The sequence below is a fragment of the Mustela nivalis genome (genome assembly GCF_964662115.1).
Source record: "Mustela nivalis genome assembly, chromosome: 6".
Lineage (NCBI taxonomy): Eukaryota > Metazoa > Chordata > Mammalia > Carnivora > Mustelidae > Mustela > Mustela nivalis.
In genome coordinates this window covers 66147891-66166362 of record NC_139025.1, presented here as the reverse complement: position 1 = coordinate 66166362, position 18472 = coordinate 66147891, and the positions used below count along the sequence as shown (strand labels likewise).

Here is an 18472-nt window from a genome sequence, read left to right as displayed (position 1 = left end):
CTTTCTCAGAGTGCTATGGCTCAGATTAGAATGCAGTGTAGTTTTAGAGCCTGCGCTCTGGACTACTGTTCTCTTCTGCCTAAATACCTACTTAGAGAAATGTTGAAGGGGATAGAAATTTGGAAAATCAAGGAGGAAAGAAGTCTTCTCTGGTGGAGGTTGTGGTAGAATAAAGTGGAGTAATGCCAGACAGCAGGAGTCAGGAGGGAGAGGAGGCAGTGCGTCAGAATTGAGAACTCAAAAGAATTGAGAACTGATGTGATTTCATTAATGATCCATTTAACTTATGGAGATATGCTGATAAGCTCCTTTACTGAATAGGGCAAGAATATTGGCATCAAAATGGATCTTTCTTCTGAGACTCTCCCTTTATCCCTTTCATGTCTTTTTTTACTGCCATTTCTTTGACTTCTCATTCCCTTTAATCACCAGGCTTCACATTGCAAGCAGAGAAACCCAGGCTTGGCTTCTTCTGTTTTAACTTTCCTTCGTTTATATTTGCCCCCGGGAGTCTTGGCAACTAGGCACGGTGACGGTGACAGCAACCTGAAGGCAAAGAGGACCTGGTTCTCCCTCCCACCCCCGGCCTCATTAAATATGGTGCAGTTCCGACCAAGAAGGCTGGGGGTGGAGGCTGTGTGGGCAAAAGACACAGCTTCCAAATGTTCCTGTAAATATTCATAAAAACATGTCAGTGTTGCTAAACCCACAGCAAACGATAATCATCCATCCCCCTCCACCCTGCATCTTTTTGCTGTTAATCCTTTTGTCCATGTTGAAATCCTTCCCACAATTGCTTCTTCATCTAGCCCTGTGTTTTTGAATTGCTGCTAGCAACCCCAGCCTTTGCAGCCCTTCATGCAAGTCTGTGGCACCATTTTAAAAGCAGTGGTCCTCTGCTGCCAACAAGGGATGTAAATGACATAAGCCATCCTAGGGATGTTGCTTCTTCTCATCTTGATTCCTTACTCTTGGGGAACACAGCAATTATTCTGCCCAGGAACTGATGGGAATTTCTGAGCAACCTGGCACATCTGAAACATTTTTCTGACTCATTGAGCTGGCATATACTGCTAGATCAGCACTGGCCCTGCTCCACACAGCCTGTCACCAACAGTGGGTGTTGTTGTAAGCACTAGTTTTGATTGTGGCAAGATGGGCTCTCTGACTCTCCTCTTGTTCTGTTGAGTTCAGAAAAGGCATCTGGACTCCATTCACATTACATTTGACAGGAGTCCAAAACCTAAATGAATGTTGCTAATAAAGAACTGTAAGGAAAAAACATGTTGAGAACTACTGAGTGTATTCAACACATCAAGCTTGGAGCAGGGGGAAGGGGAGGAGAATGAATGCACTGGGTTAGGATCACCAACTGGAGGGCGAGAGCTCCGGGCTCTGTTCCTGGCTCTATCCAAGAATTGTGCCTCAGATTGCCTTCTTTAAATTGAGAATGCTTTATGGTACCATAGAGATTCCACATAACCTTGCATATGTTTAACTCTGCTGTTGGTCAACTAAGTCTCAAATGAACTAGTATTAATTGAACAACCACTCTGTGTCTAAGTCAATGGCTGCCAAGGGGTAGCTTTAGCTCCTGCATAATCTTTACTGGCTCCTTCTCTCCAAATTCTTTGATCTGGATAACTGGTATGTCCTCTTTCTTTTATATAGTACATTCAAACTTGGCCTATACCCAGGTCCCTTTTATCTTTCACAGGCATATCTTTTGTATTTCAAACTCTATCTTGGTCCCAGAAGACAAATGCACAGAAGAGGGTGGGGTTTTTGTTGTTGTTGTTGTTGTTGTTGTTGTTGTTTTTAAGATTTTTTACTTATTTATTTGAGAAAGAGAGAGAGAGAACATGAGCAGGGGGAGGGGCAGTGGGAAAGAGAGAAGCAGACTCCCCACTGACCAGGGGGCCCCCATACAGGTATCAATCCCAGGACCCTGTGATCATGACCTGAGGTGAAGGCAGACATTTAACCACCTGAGCCACACAGGTGACACAAGAAGTCACCCAAATGTTGACTAAATGTCTAAATGGAGTTGGTCAGAGTTGGCTGAAAAATGTAAATACATGTAAACTTTAAGTATCAACAAAGACCCCCTGGACAGTGATTATTTTCTGTACTATCTTCTAAATATGATTTATCTGCAAAATATACATATACCACAGTAACTAAATGAGGAAGCTTTTAAAAGACTATCTTAAGTTTTAGGATAATTATATTATTATAGTTAAAATTCTCCATTCAAGTAACGTTTAGCTAAAATAGAATAAAATAAAATGATGGAATCTAGATCACCTTAAATTGATAAAAATCATATTATCTGTATGTGAAACATTGCCTGCCTTTATGTTATCTAATATAGAGGAAATATGCCTTGGTCATTAAGAAGTGGTGTCACATGGGGCGCCTGGGTGGCTCAGTGGGTTAAGCCTCTGCCTTTGACTCAGGTCATGATCTCAGGGTCCTGGGATCGAGTCCTGCATCGGGCTCTCTGCTCTGCAGGGAGCCTGCTTCCTCCTCTCTCTCTCTGCCTGCCTCTCTGCCTACTTGTGATCTCTCTCTGTCAAATAAATAAATAAAATCTTTAAAAAAAAAAAAAAAGTGGTGTCACATGAATAAGAAACAAATATTCCTGCTGAATATTTTTAGCTGCTTTGTCCGGAGAAAATTTCAACCATCTAAGTTTTTGCAGAAATCTTATGATTAAAAAGTATGTTTTTAAATGGATTACCAGCTTGTGCCATAATGTTATGATTATACTTGTGTTAAGACTTTTTAGTTTTAGCCCATACCTCTGAGAACTTAACCAATCTACTCTGAAGACCAGGAAAAGTAGAAAAACCAAAACAAAAGCAAAAAAACTACAAATAATCTAATGCTGCTCTTGGTGGATTATTTTATGGTAGATAACCATGTCAACAGCTTTTCTGCCCAACAGGTGAAACACTGGGCCAGGAATTCAGAGTTGTGATGTGTCAAGCAAACATGTAATACACAGTGTTGATGGAACATATAATAAAGTATTAGCATATTATTTTGGGATAATAGAAGGTTGCCCTTTTTGAGGATGGAATTTCTATGCTTACATGTAACCATGTATAATTTACCCTATCTGAACAAGCAAGGACTGGAGCACAACATTCAACCTGCAAATATCTCTATAGGTAAAAAGTTTCAGTAAACTTGGAAAAATATATTGGCTAACTTAAAGGGGAGAATAGTAATGAGTGCAATTGCACATGTGTTAAGTTCCAGGTGTTGGTGAAGCAGTCAAACATCAAAGACCCTGCAGTCAGCTAGAAAGGTAAAATTACAGGTTGAGGGATAGATTTGGGATTCAGCTGCTGAAACTGTGTGAGCTGAGCTCTTAGAGAAGGAGCATATGCAGGACAGAGCAAGAGTCAAATGACCTGAAGCTTGTGAGATTCTTACGGCTATAAGTCAAGAAGGAAGTTGACAGAAATGTGGAGACAAGTCAAGGAAGAGGAGAATTGAAGAATGAATCTCATATTTGGATTAGAGCAGATCACTCATTTAATCATTCAGACATTAAACCAGTATGTAGAGTACTTATTTGTACCTGAACCTGTGTCAGGAGCTGGAGATATAAAGATGGAAGCTGTGTGTCTTGCCTTTTATAAAGTACTGGCATAGAAAACCAAACAATATTACATGAGGTGACAATTGTTTTATTATAGAGATACTCATGGAGAAATTGCATGGAACTTTTGGGGGGAGTCTCCTTCAACCCTTGATTCCCTCCTAATTAACCAAATCCCCTCTCTCCATCCAGACAAATTTTGACATTTTCTATTTCCATTTCTTTTTTTTTTTTTTAAGATTTTATTCATTTATTTGAGAGAGAGAAGGAGAGAGAGAATGAGAGGGGAAAAGGTCAGAGGGAAAAGCAGACTCCCCATGGAACTGGGAGCCCAATGTGGGACTCTATCCCAGGAGTCCAGGATCATGACCTGAGCCAAAGGCAGTTGCTTAACCAACTGAGCCACCCAGATGGCTCCTACTACTTACATTTCTTTACCTCTTACTCCTCAGCTCACTCTATGGTAACTTTATGCAGCCACCACTCCACCAAAGTTGCTCTCAAGTTTCTCTGCTAAATTCCAGGATAATCTTCAGTCCTTATATGCTTGACCTCTTGGCAGGATTTGATACCTTTAATCATTCTTTCTTTTCAAAATCCTTACTTTCTTTAGCTTTCCAAGATGACACAATTTCTCCCACTTTATTTATTGAAGACCCTTCTTCCTCTACCCACACCATAAATATCAGGGATCTCTGGAGCTCTCTCTCTTCTTATTATATGTACGCAAATTAGTTCTTCACCATATTCATTGTTACTGCTATCATTGTTATTTCATTGTCCTTCCTGCCACTCACTGTAAATTTGCAAGGCCAGGATTATATCACTCCTCTATTTCCAGTGCTGGCCCTAAGCATGACATGAAATTTGTGCTTAATAAATATTGAGTGTAGCTCCTGGATGGCGCAGCCAACTCTTGATTTCGGCTCAGGTTACCATCTCAGGGTTGTGGGATCAAGCCCCAGGTCAGTTTCTGCACTCAGCACACAGTCTGCTTGAGATTCTCTCCTTCTGCCACTCCCCTCACTTGCTCTCCCTGTCTTTCTCTTTCAAAAATAAATAAATAAATCCTAAAAATAAATAAATATTAATTGAGTAAATGAATAGTTAATTGAGTCTAAGAATCCTTTACTGTAAGGTTGTACTTGAATTGGAGTTTAAAAGAAAAGTGGAAGTATCGAGAAAGAAATAAATGATTGATGATTGTAGAAATTTGTGGATTTTGAGCAGATGGGTGATATACCAAGATTTGAAAGTTGGGTAACTCCAGTGGCAGTGTTGGGGAAAGATAGGAGAAGGGGGTTCAGGGCAACTAATATTGCAATATTTTTAGCAAGAAGGCCGATGGTTATAGATAAAGTAAAAGGTAATGAATGGTTCGAGGCACAATTAAGAGGTTGAACCAATAAACATTAAAGATGGATTGGCTACAGGGAGTGACAGAGAGGAATTTTGGATGCCTTGGATTCCTTCTCTAGCATAGGAAGCACAGGAGAAAAAGAAATTCGGGAGAAAAGATTAGGACCAAATGAGCCTTGAGTTTTTAAGTGTTCCATTATGGGTGCAGGAGTTAGAATTCATTATAAATTCTAGGAGTTCAGGAACCATGTCAGTTTAATCACATAGTTCATCCTAATGTTGGTGCTTGATAAATTCCTTTGATGGTATTGATGGAATACCACATTGCCAATACTGCATTACAGCTCCATCTAGGGGATCCCCTTTATACAAAGATGTGTGTTTATTTACTCATCCTTGTGGGGCTTTATGACTAGGTTGCCCTTTAGATGAACATTATCTATTTTTGCAGATGCTGTTTCAAAATTGATTAGTTCTCCGACCCGCCCACTGGAATCATCCAACCTATTGAAGAAGCAGAATGGGATGTGGATTATAGGGTTTCAGATAACACCAAGTCCCTTGTGAAAGGTATGTTATTTCATTGCTTTGTTCTGCTTTTGGAAGAGTGTAGCTGTGTTTTCTTTTCTCCAACTGTATAGGTCACAGCAATTTTTTTTTCCACCGGGAATTACAAGCTATACGGAAGATTTCCAGAGTAGAATCACAGTCTCACACAAATGCTAAATACAACTAATCAGGGCCTGGAAGGTACACAGAGGGTAATTAGTAGGTTATATTTGGGTCAGCACTAAGGTCATTTATGAGATACTACAAGAAAAAGACTGTTTGTCTTTCTGTAGGGAAAAATAGAAATATATTCATCTTGTACATTGTAATAGATGCATAAAAATGGGTTAAAGGCATTTTTGGTAATTTCACATGTATATGTATCTCTGTATGTAAGGTGGTCTTAAAGTACAAACTGAAACATTTTACCATATTCTTAATGAGTATTAAAATTGGTAACAAGAAATTGCATAAATTTTCCCAATGCTATAACTAGTAGCATTGACTGGTAGCATTGCTAGAATTGACAAAAGGGGATGCTCACTCTTAACTTAGTAGGCTTTCCACTACTAAAAAGATATCATTTGGTAGTCTTAAAGCCTTCACTACACAACTATCACTAATGAATTTATAATAGTAGAACATGCCATGTTTATAGTAGATCTTAGTTCATGGCCTATATAGGATTTTCAGGGATTCCCTGACTTTTTTTTTTTAATTTTTATTTATTTTTAAAATTTCTTTTCAGTGTTCCAGAATTCATTGTTTATGTACCACACCCAGTGCTCCATGCAATACGTGCCCTCCACAATACCCATCACCAGGCTTACCCAACCTCCCACCCTTCTCCCCTCCAAAACCCTCAGTTAGTTCCTCAGAGTCCACAGTCTCTCATGGTTCATCGTCCCCCTCCAATTTACCCCAACTCCCTTCTCCTCTCCATCTCCCCATGTCCTCCATGTTATTCCTTATGCTCCACAAATAAGCGAAACCAAAAATTAACAAGACAGTAAACAACATGTGTTGGAGAGGATGTGGAGAAAGGGGAACCCTCTTACACTATTGGTGGGAATGCACGTTGGTGCAGCCACTTTGGAAAACAGTGTGGAGATTCCTAAGAAATTAAAAATAGAGCTTCCCTATGATTCTGCAATTGCACTACTGGGTATTTACCCCAAAGATACAGATGTAGTGAAAAGAAGGGCCATCTGCACCCCAATGTTCATAGCAGCAATGGCCACGGTTGCCAAACTGTGGAAAGAACCAAGATGCCCTTCACCAGACGAATGGATAAAGAAGACGTGGTCCATACATACTATAAAGTATTGTGCCTCCATCAGAAAGGCTGAATACCCAACTTTTATATCAACATGGACAGGACTGGAGGATATTATGCTGAGTGAAATAAGTCAAGCAGAAAGAGTCAATTATCATATGGTTTTGCTTATTTGTGGAGCATAATGGCTTCTCTGACTTTTATGAACACTAAATGAGAGAAGATAGTGTTAATTCAAAGTGTGAATGTAAGATACATATTTAGGTATTGTTGAATATAGTGTAAGTTTATCATATTTGGTGAATTACAGGAATAGGTTAAAATAAAAGCCATTAAAAAAAATCTCTTCTTCACATACTCACATAAGGATCTCATTTATAACCACTGTTTCAGCCACCACCCTCCTGGAACATAGTTCTCCTTACTTTCTCTATCTAGGTCAGACCATCTCTCTTAAACTGTAGATACACAGATCCAACTACCTTCTATATCTACATCAATTTCTGTCCAAATCCACAACCTTATCAATATCTTTACATTTAAGTATATTCAAAGTTAAGCTCATTATCTTCTCCCATAAACCTCTCCTCCTTCTTGCTGAACTTTCAAATGAGCCAAATGTTCGGATCTGGGTATCATCCTCCTTTCCTCTCTCTCCATCACTACTAGTGTATAAACAGTCACTTCTTATAATAATTTAGCTTATAAATATCTATGGAAACCATTCCTTTTATTCCCTCTGCCACTGTCTTAATTCAGGTCTTCATGATTTTTTTCCCCCTGGATGACTCCAATGATCTCTTAATGGGTATCTTAGCTTCAGTCTTTTCTGATCTCTCTTTAATTCATTCTTTGAATTTCTACCAGAGAGAGTATTTTAAAATACAAATCTGGCCATGTAACTCCCCTCCTTAAAATCCTGGTCTGTCTCTCTTACCCTTAAAAGATGAACCTGAACTTCTACTTCTCACATAAAGTAGAAGGCATCAAGCATGAGTGCTCTTAACTTTATTGAACTCTTCCTGTGTGTATACGTATTTTCAACTATTCCTATCTTTGCCTTCTCATCTTCCTTCTTTCTGGTCAAGGCAACGTTCTGGGCCCTTGATCTGTGTGCTTTTGCTCTCTGCTTCCTCAGCTCTCAGACCATCATTTGTAGCCATTCTCCTCATTCTCTACTTCTCTGCCACCTCATTCCTCTTAATATACAGACATGTCCAAGTTTCCTTGATTTTAAACAAACAAAAATCATTCCTCAGATGCAACAAGGCCAAAACAGAACTCATCATTTCCCCATACCATACCATCTATGGTTAACTGATTTTTGTCCTTCAAAACAGAGCTTATGTTGTACTCTCCATGCTCACTCTGTGTTATTATATCATTTTGAATATTTACCTATAAAACACTTCACATATTATAGTTAACTATTTGTTTGCTTGTCTTTATTAAACTGTGAGCTTCTTGAGTGTGGAAACTGGTATAATTATTATCAGCAATTAATTAATTAATAGTACATATGTCAAAACATAATCTCGGGTCTGAACACTATTATTTTTCTAAAATTTCTATTTTTAGCTCTCATTTTGTCAGAAACTAAATTTAATCAGTCCGGTCTTTACCCACTTCCCTACTCCAGAGAAAACTGTGTGTAGATTCTAGGTAGGTATGAAGTACTGATGCTGGTGAAGGTGCGGCATGGGGTATGTCTGGGCCCAAGTTGGCCAGGCTGCATCCTCAAAACTTCCCATTCCTGGTTGGTCTTCATTTAATGTACATTCAAATGCCTATACCCTCCTGATCCAGACAACAAGCTGACTTGGCTTTCTCTCAGTTCTCTTCTCTTAAGAGACATGTAACTGGAATTTCTCTGGTTCTTCTCCCCTCCCCCAAACCCCCACCCCCAGAAATAAAGACGGTGGTTGAGCACTGAGTGGGACCTCATCTCAGGAAATAGCAGTGTCTTAGCTTTCTTAATTTCTGTCTGTCTCTCTCTCTCTCTCTTTCTCTGCCCTCTGGAATCAGCTTTTAAATCAAACTGGCTTTGAACTTTGCTTCCAAATCTGTTGGCATAAACTAATTGCCCTGAGTATTTCAGGGATTTGGGTTTTGAAATTCCAAATCCTAGTGTATGACTTTGATCCTATCTACTGAAAAAAAAAAAGAAAAAAAAAGAATACCTAACTAAAACATAGCCTCACTAATGAAAAACTTGAACGATCGAATGTAAGAGGAGATTCAGCAGTAAGGGACAATTCTTGGGTTGGTTCACAGAGCAGCAATGTCAATGATTTTTCATATTCTTTCCTTCTCTCTTCTTCTTCTCTATCTTCTGTAGTATTGGCTTTTTTCTCAAATTTGTTTCCTCGTGATTTCAAGATGGTTGCCTTTCTCTCTTATTATTAGGGAACAATACTTACCATATATTTTTGGGTTTTTTTATTGTATTTATTTATTTAAATTAATTTTTTAAAATTTTAATTCCAGTATAGTTAATATACAGTGTTATACTAGTTTGGGTTGTACAATATAGTGATTCAACAGTTCCATGTATTACTCAGAGTTCATCAAGATAAGTATACTCTTAATCCCTTTCACCAGTTTCACCCATCCTTCCATCCACCTCAGTCACCATCACCTATCCAATGCATTCCCCTCACCCTCCCACCTCCCCTCTGGCAGCCATCAGTTTGTTCTCTAAATTTAAGGTTTTCTGTTTTTTGGTTTCTCTCTTTTTTTGTCATTCATTTGTTTTGTTTCTTAAATTCCACATATGAGTGGAATCATATGGAATTTGTCTTTCTCTGACTGGCTTATTTCATGTATCATTACTCTCCAGACCCATCCATGTCATTGCAAATGGCAAGATTTCATTCTTTTTTATGCCCAAATAATATTCCATTGTATATATTTATATTATCTCTTTTTTACCCATTCATCAATCAATGGACACTTGGGCTGCTTCCATATCTTGGCTATTTTAAATAATGGTTCTATAAACATAGGGGTACATGAATCCCTTTGAATTACTGTTTTTGTGTTCTTTAGGTAAATACCTAGTATTGCAATTACTGGATCATAGGAAAATTCTTTTTTTAACTTTTTGAGAAACTTCCATACTCTTTCTAGAGTGGCTGCACTAATTTGCATTCCCACCAACAGTGTGTGTTACTTCTTCTCCACATCCTCACCAATACCTGTTTTTTCTTGTGTTGTTAATTTTAGCCATTCTGACAGGTGTGAGGTGATACTTCGTTGTAGTTTTGATTTGATGGTAAGTGATGACGAACATCTTTTCGTATGTCTGTTGTCCATTTGTATGTCTTTTTTGGAGAAATGTCTTCATGTACAGAAATCTCTTGTATTTCTATACACCAATAATGAAGCAGCTGAAAGAGAAATCGAGGAATCAATCCCATTAACAGTTGTAATGAAAACCGTAAGATACCTAGGAATAAACCTGGCCAAAGAGGTAAAAGATGTCTGAAAACTGTAAAACTCTGATGAAAGTCGGGCGCCTGTGTGGCTCAGTGGGTTAAGCCACTGCCTTCGGCTCAGGTCATGATCTCAGGGTCCTGGGATCGAGTCCTGCATCGGGCTCTCTGCTCGGCAGGGAGCCTGCTTCCCTCTCTCTCTCTCTCTGCCTGCCTCTCCATCTACTTGTGATTTCTCTCTGTCAAATAAATAAATAAAATCTTTAAAAAAAAAAAAAACTCTGATGAAAGAAATTGAAGATGACACAAAGAAATGGATTAGAAGAAATGCTCATGGATTAGAAGGACAAATATTATTAAAATGTCTGTATTACCCAGGGCACTGAGTGGCTTATTCACTTGCGCATTCAAATAGTGGTTTCGGCTCAGGTCATGATCTCAGGGTTGTGAGACTGAACCCCACATCAGGCTCATTGCTCTCTACTTAAGATCCTCTCTCTCCCTCTCCCTCTGCCTCTCTCTCTCTCTCGCTCTCTCTCTCTCCCTATCTTAAAAAAAAAGTCTGTATTACCGAAAGCAATCTACACATTTTTTTTTAATATTTTATTTATTCATTTGACAGAGAGAGAGAGAGAGAGCACCAGCAAGGGGAGCAGCAGGCAGAGGGAGAGGAAGAAGCAGCCTCTCCACTGAGCTGGAAGCCAATGCACGGCTTAGTCCCAGAACCCTGTGATCATGACCTGAGCTGAAGGCCAGCACTTATCCAACGAAGACAATCAGGTGCACTGCAATCTACACATTTAAAGAAATCCCTATCAAAATATGGACAGTATTTTGCACAAAATCAGAACAAACAATCCTAAAATTTGTATGGAACCGCAAAAGACCCCAAATAGCAAAAGCAACCTTGAAAAAGGAAAACAAAGCTGGAGACATCACAATTCCAGACTTCAACTTATATTACAAAGGTGTAATGATCATGGGTGCTGGGGTGGCTCAGTTGTTAAGGGGCTGCCTTTGGCTCAGGTCATGATCCCACGGTCGAGGCCCACATCAGGCTCCTTGCTCAGCAGGAAGCCTGCTTCTCTCTCTCCCACTCCCCCTGCTTGTGTTCCCTCTCTCTCTGTGTCTCTCTCTGTCAAATAAATAAATAAAATCTTTATTAAAAAAAAAAAGTCTTTTGGTACTGGCACAAAAATAGATTCCTAGATTGATAGAACAGAAAAGCCAGAAATAAACCAACAATTATATGGTCAACTAATCTTCGACGAAGCAGAAAAGAATATCCAATGGGGAAAGGACAGTCTTTTCAACAAATGGTGTGGGGAAAATTGGACAACAACATGTCTACAGATATTTTAGAATAAAATAATTAAAAAGCTGACTATAAGCCTTTATTGACCAATACAATTTTCTCCAGAGTAATTAATCAGAAAACCAGACTTTTCTTTAGGAGACCACCCAGATTTCAGTATTCATAGATCCTTTCTCAGGAACTGGTCTCTAATCTTCTGCCTGGTATATATACACTTGGCAGCCAGCATTACTAGAGCTTAATAGCAGAGGAGGTTGAGAAGGTCTTCTCCCTTTCTACTATAAAAACTTTTTTTCAGTCTTCCTGTTTTTAGTGAGTATTTCACCCCAGCATTCCACCGTACCTAGTGTGCCAAAGTCCCAACCTTATCTGGTTCAATTTCTCTAATGAGTAAATAATGTAATATCTCCTTATATATACACAAGTATTATACTATTCACATTACTCTTAATGTTGCTCCCTTCCTTTAAAAACTTGTCACAGATACTTTACTATGTCAGTACATGTAACTCTCTACCTATTACCTAGAGGCATCATCCTTAAAATGAAAATTTTATCTGAAAATCATGTTACCTCTTTAAACAAAAATTCCCAATCAAATGGAAACTCATTTGCCTAAAAATTGGTGTGTGATATTCAACAGACCAATCATATCCAACATTATCTTAAACAAGCAGTAATAAATAAAAAATTTTCACAATTTATGTTATGTTTTCATTGATAGAAGTTATATTTATGTTCCTCCAACCCTACCACCTTTCCACTACTCCCCATATTACTACACTCTGAGAACCCAAAATCTTTTCATGAAAAATCCAGTGGGTACCCCCATGCCCCATACCTCTATTTTAATCCAAATGAAAATTTCCACATAAAGCAATGAAAAAAAATTTTTAAGTAGGAGGGGGTACAGACTATATAAATGTCTTTTAGTCTTTCAATTAAATGTTTGGTTGAGTTGGTTAAGAATTCCTCTCTCCCCAAAACAAAAGAGAAAAAAACAAATTCCAATTTTTCTTTAAAAAACGTCTAATTTTTGCATTGTTTTTTCCTGAGGGGTTTTATTGGTCAAGATGATTGGAGGCAGTCAACAGAATCCACTCTCACTATGTTAAGCAAGTAATTAATATATTCAAGTACATTAGGTAACTTATAGGGAAGACTAAAGAAACATACTTGAAGGTAATAGTCTAAAATTAAATCATGCCAGAGAAGTGGCCTGAAGAAAAACATGCCATTGTAGGGGCACCTGGATGGCTCATTCGGTTAAGCATCTGCCTTCAGTTCAGGTCATGATCCCAGGGTCCTAGGATGAAGCCTTGCATCATTGGACCCTCTGTTGGACTTCCTGCTCAGCAGGTAGTCTGCTTCTACCTCTGCCCCTCCTGATATCCCCCCACCACAGCTCATGCTTGCTTGCTCTGTCTCTCTCAAAATAAATAAATAATATCCACCACCAGGTGGTGGCTATTAAGGAGGGCACATATTGCATGGAGCACTGGGTATGGTGCAAAAACAATGAATCTTTGAACACTGAAAAAAATAAAATTAAAAAATTTTTAAATTTTAAAAAATTAAAAAGGAAGGAAGGAAGGAAATCTTAAAAACAAACAACCAAAACAAAACAAAACAACACTGCCATTGTACCATTACCCTCCTTGATGCCACTTCTCTGTCAGGAGTTCATCCTTACAGCCACTGATATCCCCAAAGCAGGATACCTCTGACATAGGCCAACAAAATGGAAACTATTCTATTTTGTTGCTCATCTCTAAATTCAAGTCTCACTCAGATGATCTGTGACCTAGATCTAGAGTGGCTGAAGATTTTTTTTTAATAATAAGTATGTATATCAAATGTTTTCTAAGTTAGGCTGTTCTAAGTGCTATACAAGTAGGAAATCATGAATGCAAACATCACCTCTGCTCTCATCTTTAACAAAAAATTGAAATACTCTTCTTGTCCCTTTAAAATTTATTTTTTTATTTTTTCTTTTGGTTTTGTAATTTTTTTCAGCTTTAGTAAGTTATAATTGATAATGCAGTAAACTGCATATGGTTGAGGTATATAATTTGTTTTTTTGACATATTTATGTACTTATGAAACCATTACCATAAAACATCATGATTCTATCCCTAGTCCCTAAAAGTTTCTCCATACCATGAGTAAGCCATTCCACCTCCCTCATATTTCCCTGTCCCAGACAATTACAAAATTGTTTTCTCTTGCTTTAGTTTTCATTTTCCAGAACTTTATATAAATGGAATCATTATGTATTCTTTTTGTCTGGATTCTTTCACTCAGTATAATAATTTTGAGATTAATCCATGTGATTTTACGTATCAACAGTACATTCCTTTTTTTTTCTCAATAGTAATATTCCATTGTATGGGTATAGCATATTACATTTATCCATTTATTATTGATGGATATTTGGGTTTGTTTCCAGTTTGGGACTATTACAAATAAAGCTTCTATGGATATTCATGTGCAAGTCATTGTAGAGATATATGGTTTCATTTCTCATGAGTAAGTACAAAGAAGTGGAATGGATGGGTAAATAGTAGATGTATAGTCTACTTTTTAATAAGTTGCCAAATTGTTTGCCATAATTGCTATGTCGTTTTACATTAGCACAAGCAGTCTATGACACAGTTCCAGCAACTTCAGGTTCTCCTCAACAGCTAATATGGTCAGTCTTATTAATTGTAACCATTTACTGGGTGCTTATAATAGTTTTAATTTGCATTACCAAATTGATTAGTGATGTTGAGCAGATTTTGTGTGTTTAATTGCCTCCTCTATGTTCTTCGATGAAGTGTCTGTTCACATCCTTTGCCATTTTTAACTGAGCTGTTTGTCTTAATATAATTGTGATAAGTTCTTTGTTATATAAATGTTTTGCTAATATTTTTTCCTATTCTGTGGCTTGGGTGTTCATTTTCCTAGCATTGTCTTTCAAAGAATAAAAGTTTTTAACTTTTTTGTTTGTAGTTCTATGTTTTTTGTGCAATATCTATGAAATCTTTGTCAAATTAACATATTTTCTATTGTTTTCATATAGGAATTTTAGTTTTACCTAAAATAGTTTCACCTCTTATATTTAGATTTATGATCCATTTTGAATTAATTTTTACTTACAGTGTGAGATCAGGGTAGAGATTCATTCTTTTGCATGGATAATCCATTTATACTAGTGCTGTTTATTGAGAAAATAATCCTTTTCCCCACTGAAATTTCTTAGCATTTGTCAAAAATTATTTGACCAAACCTAATTAGGTCTATCTGCAGAATCTCTGTTCTATTCCATTGAATTACATGTCTGTCTTCATACCAATACCACACTGTCTTGATTATTATAGCTTTATAATAATGCTCCTGGAATCAGATGGTGTTATACTCCAACATTCTTCTTTCTCAAGGTGTGTATGCATGTGTGTGTCTGTGTGTGTGTGTGACTATTCTAGGTTCTTTCCATTTCCATAAAATTTCAGAATCAGCTTGTCAATGTGCTGGGTTTTTAATTCTGATTCCACTGACTATATGGATCAACTTGGGTCAAATGTCAAATGACATTTCAAGATGTCATAAATACAGCACAGCTCTCTATTGATTAAGGCTTTCTTTAATTACTCCCAACAATGTTTTGTAGTTTTCAGTGTACGTATCTTACACACATTTTGACAAATTTATCCCTAAGCATTCCATATCTTTAATGCTATGATAAATGGTATCATTCTTATTTTCATTTCAATTTCTGATTATTTGCTGCTAGTATATAAAAATACAATTGGTTTTTGTATATTGGCATTGTATTCTGCAATGTTTCTAAATTTCCATATTAGTTCTAGTGGCTTTTTAGTCAATTCCATAGTATTTTCAGTATAGATAATCATGTTATCTGTGAATACAGATAGCTTTACTTTCCCCTTTCCAGCTTACATACCTATTTTTTTCCTTGCCTGGCTAGAATATCTGCTTTATTGTTGAAGAGAATTGGCAAGGGATCTAGGAATTCTAATTTAGGTAGGTAACAGGGTAAGAATTTCCCAAATATGAAAAAAACTAGATAAAAGGGGATGGAGAATCATAAATATGATAACCACTGGGAGAAAGGAGAGATGGGCAGGAAACAGAGAAGGGTGGCAGTTTCCCACGATGTGTTTGTTCCTTAATAAATGTATTTTGTGGGCGCCTGGGTGGCTCAGTGGGTTAAGCTGCTGCCTTCGGCTCGGGTCATGATCTTGGGGTCCTGGGATCGAGTCCCGCATCGGGCTCTCTGCTCAGCAGGGAGCCTGCTTCCTCCTCTCTCTCTCTCTCTCTCTCTCTCTGCTGCCTCTCTGCCTGCCTGTGATCTCTCTCTGTCAAATGAATAAATAAAATCTTTTAAAAAAATAAATAAATAAATGTATTTTGTACCTGTTTGTGATATATGGGCATTCTCAGGTATAGGCTCCAGCATTGGTCTCTTTTGCAAATGTCAAAATCTGGTGCTCTTAAGTATTTAGTAAAGGTAAAAAGGCAGTATTTATATCATATCATATCACATCATAACATATTATATTAGGTATATAACTGGGCTCATTCTTCATCTGGTTTATCCTAAACTCAAGCCATTGTCCTAAGTCAGCAGCTTCATTGTTGTTACACGTCTCTATTCTTACTTATTTACAAAAATTCAATGCTCAACTTTTACCTTTTAAATATGTTGATAACTGAGCAATTTCACACAGTTTTTTTGTGGAAGCCAGATGAGTCATTTGATTTATTCTAATTTTGTTTGCACATAATGTATGGCTATTAATTACATATTTTGTCTAAAAAAAGTATTTTATCAATTGATTGAGTTGATCAATAAACACACTATGTCATCATATTTACTGAAGTTATTGATTAGAGTTAGCTAAATGAATGAAAAAGCCAGAACTGAGATATGTGTTGCATGAAAAAACAAAAAGGGAGGAAATCAGCATCTCTTTTATCTAATTTACGCAAAGCCAATATTTTCAAAGCCATACCTGATTACACAGAACTAAAACCTAGAAAGATGAATTCAAAGTGAGTTTAGAATCCAGGTTCCTCACACTCAAACAGGCCAAAGTATTTGAGAAAATTAGTGCTTCTCCAGAGATAAGCCATGACATGTTGATCGTGACTGAACTTCTCAATGCACCAAATGTACATACAATGTCTCAATGAATTTTCACATTCTGAATTGAAATCTGGTTGTTAATGGCTTTGCTGCATAATATCCACAGAGAAGCCTTGATAGTGAGCAAATGATCAAAATCAACGTCAATGTGCAAAATAATTTAAGTCAAAATACACATGACCCAAACCTTTTAGCAGGTAATGAGTTGTTTTAATCATTTCAAATTATACTTCAGAAAGTTATTCAAAATTCTGAGTTAGTAAAATACCTTTTTTCTTTTAAAATCTTTCTTTTTTAGCTTGTCAAGGCCAAAATGATATATCGTTATACACCTCAAATATGACTGCTTTTCAAACACAAAATGTCTACAATAAAAATCAGATTTACTTGATTAAATTAATACTAGGGCTTGTGAGGAAAAATTTTTCGATAAAAGACATATTTTAAAATATAGTCGATGCTTCACACCAGTCACTTTCTATAAAAATCAACACATTTCAAACAAAAGTATTCAAGTATTATGTTCTTAAACCTAACGGCAATGAATTTGGATGTTTTCTCTTATAGTTGTGCTCCCAAATTATGAATGCATGAACATTTGGCCAGTATGAATGACAGTTCTAGACAAAACAAGCATTATAGTCATAACGGTTCTAAAAATAGGTAAGCAGTATTCCCACCAATGTGGACACTTTCTCTACTTATACAGTAGCCACAGCCACTCTGAGAACTGTATTTCCCCAGGTGTGGGGGTGACAGGAAGTGACCTGCCTGCCCTTCTCTTGACTGTTTTTGACCAAAGCTGTTAGCTCTGCTGCTGCTCTGACAGTATAGTACTTTATGCAGTCACAGATATTCATAAAGCAGAGAGTCCGATGAGGGTTTTTGTCATAAGTTGACTTAATAAATACACAAATAATGTAGGAAAAAGCAGAACAATACAGAAAATCAGAAGAGAGGAGTAATGGGGAGGGAGAGATTAATTGCTGAAGAACATTATAACAAATTAACTTAGAAAAATATAAGCATATGCTTCTTAATAACAAATTTTACATTTTAAATTGTTTTAACTATGATAGCTTGAGTAAAAAAACATAATATGTAAACTGCGTGGGTTTTGTTTCCAAACTCCTTCTGTGGGTAGGGGGTGTTCACACCAGGGTGAGGAAGTTTTATAAACTAGCAGATAAAATGAAAATAGTAAACACTCGCAATCCTCCAACCAGAGACAATACTTGTGCTGGTTAATTTCTGTTTGCACCTCTAGATCCACTCTCCATAGTTTTTTGCCCTGCTCTATGTGCCAGAAGGCTGATCTCCAAGGAAACTTACTAGGTTTCACATATGCTGTGCCCAGTGGGATATCAGATCCCAGAATAGGAATAAAACTAGTTTCATATTTTCCCCAGCTTCAGCTCTGGTTACTGTTCTCTGCTTTTGCCCACCTGGGGACTAAGGCTGGCCACCCTACCCTATGTTGCTAAGTCCCTGGCTGGCTCCTAAATCCTGCCCACACTTCTATAAATCATCCCTTCTTTAGACTTTGTTCAGCTAAACCCTATTGGGTGTACCATCAGTGTCCTACTAGGACCCTGATTAGTGGATTACTGTTAATATGTTTATTTTTTAGCATTTAGTCTTTTAGGTATGTGTTTTCATTTTGCTTTATGTATTATAAGAATTTCCGTTTATTATGGAAAACTCTTTACAAACATCATGTGCAACCTAATTTACTTAACTTTTTGTTGAACTACTCAGATTTTCAATAACATAA

At 37.2% G+C, this 18472-nt stretch overlaps 1 long non-coding RNA gene across 1 annotated transcript in view; it reads left to right on the top strand.

The window, feature by feature from the left end:
- The window catches only part of LOC309868288, a 116018-nt gene that overhangs the window by 24550 nt on the left and 72996 nt on the right, over positions 1-18472 (top strand). Inside the window, exon 4 of the long non-coding RNA XR_014313622.1 lies at positions 5424-5542. This is a non-coding gene — a long non-coding RNA (uncharacterized lncRNA). The remainder of the gene's footprint in view (positions 1-5423; positions 5543-18472) is intronic.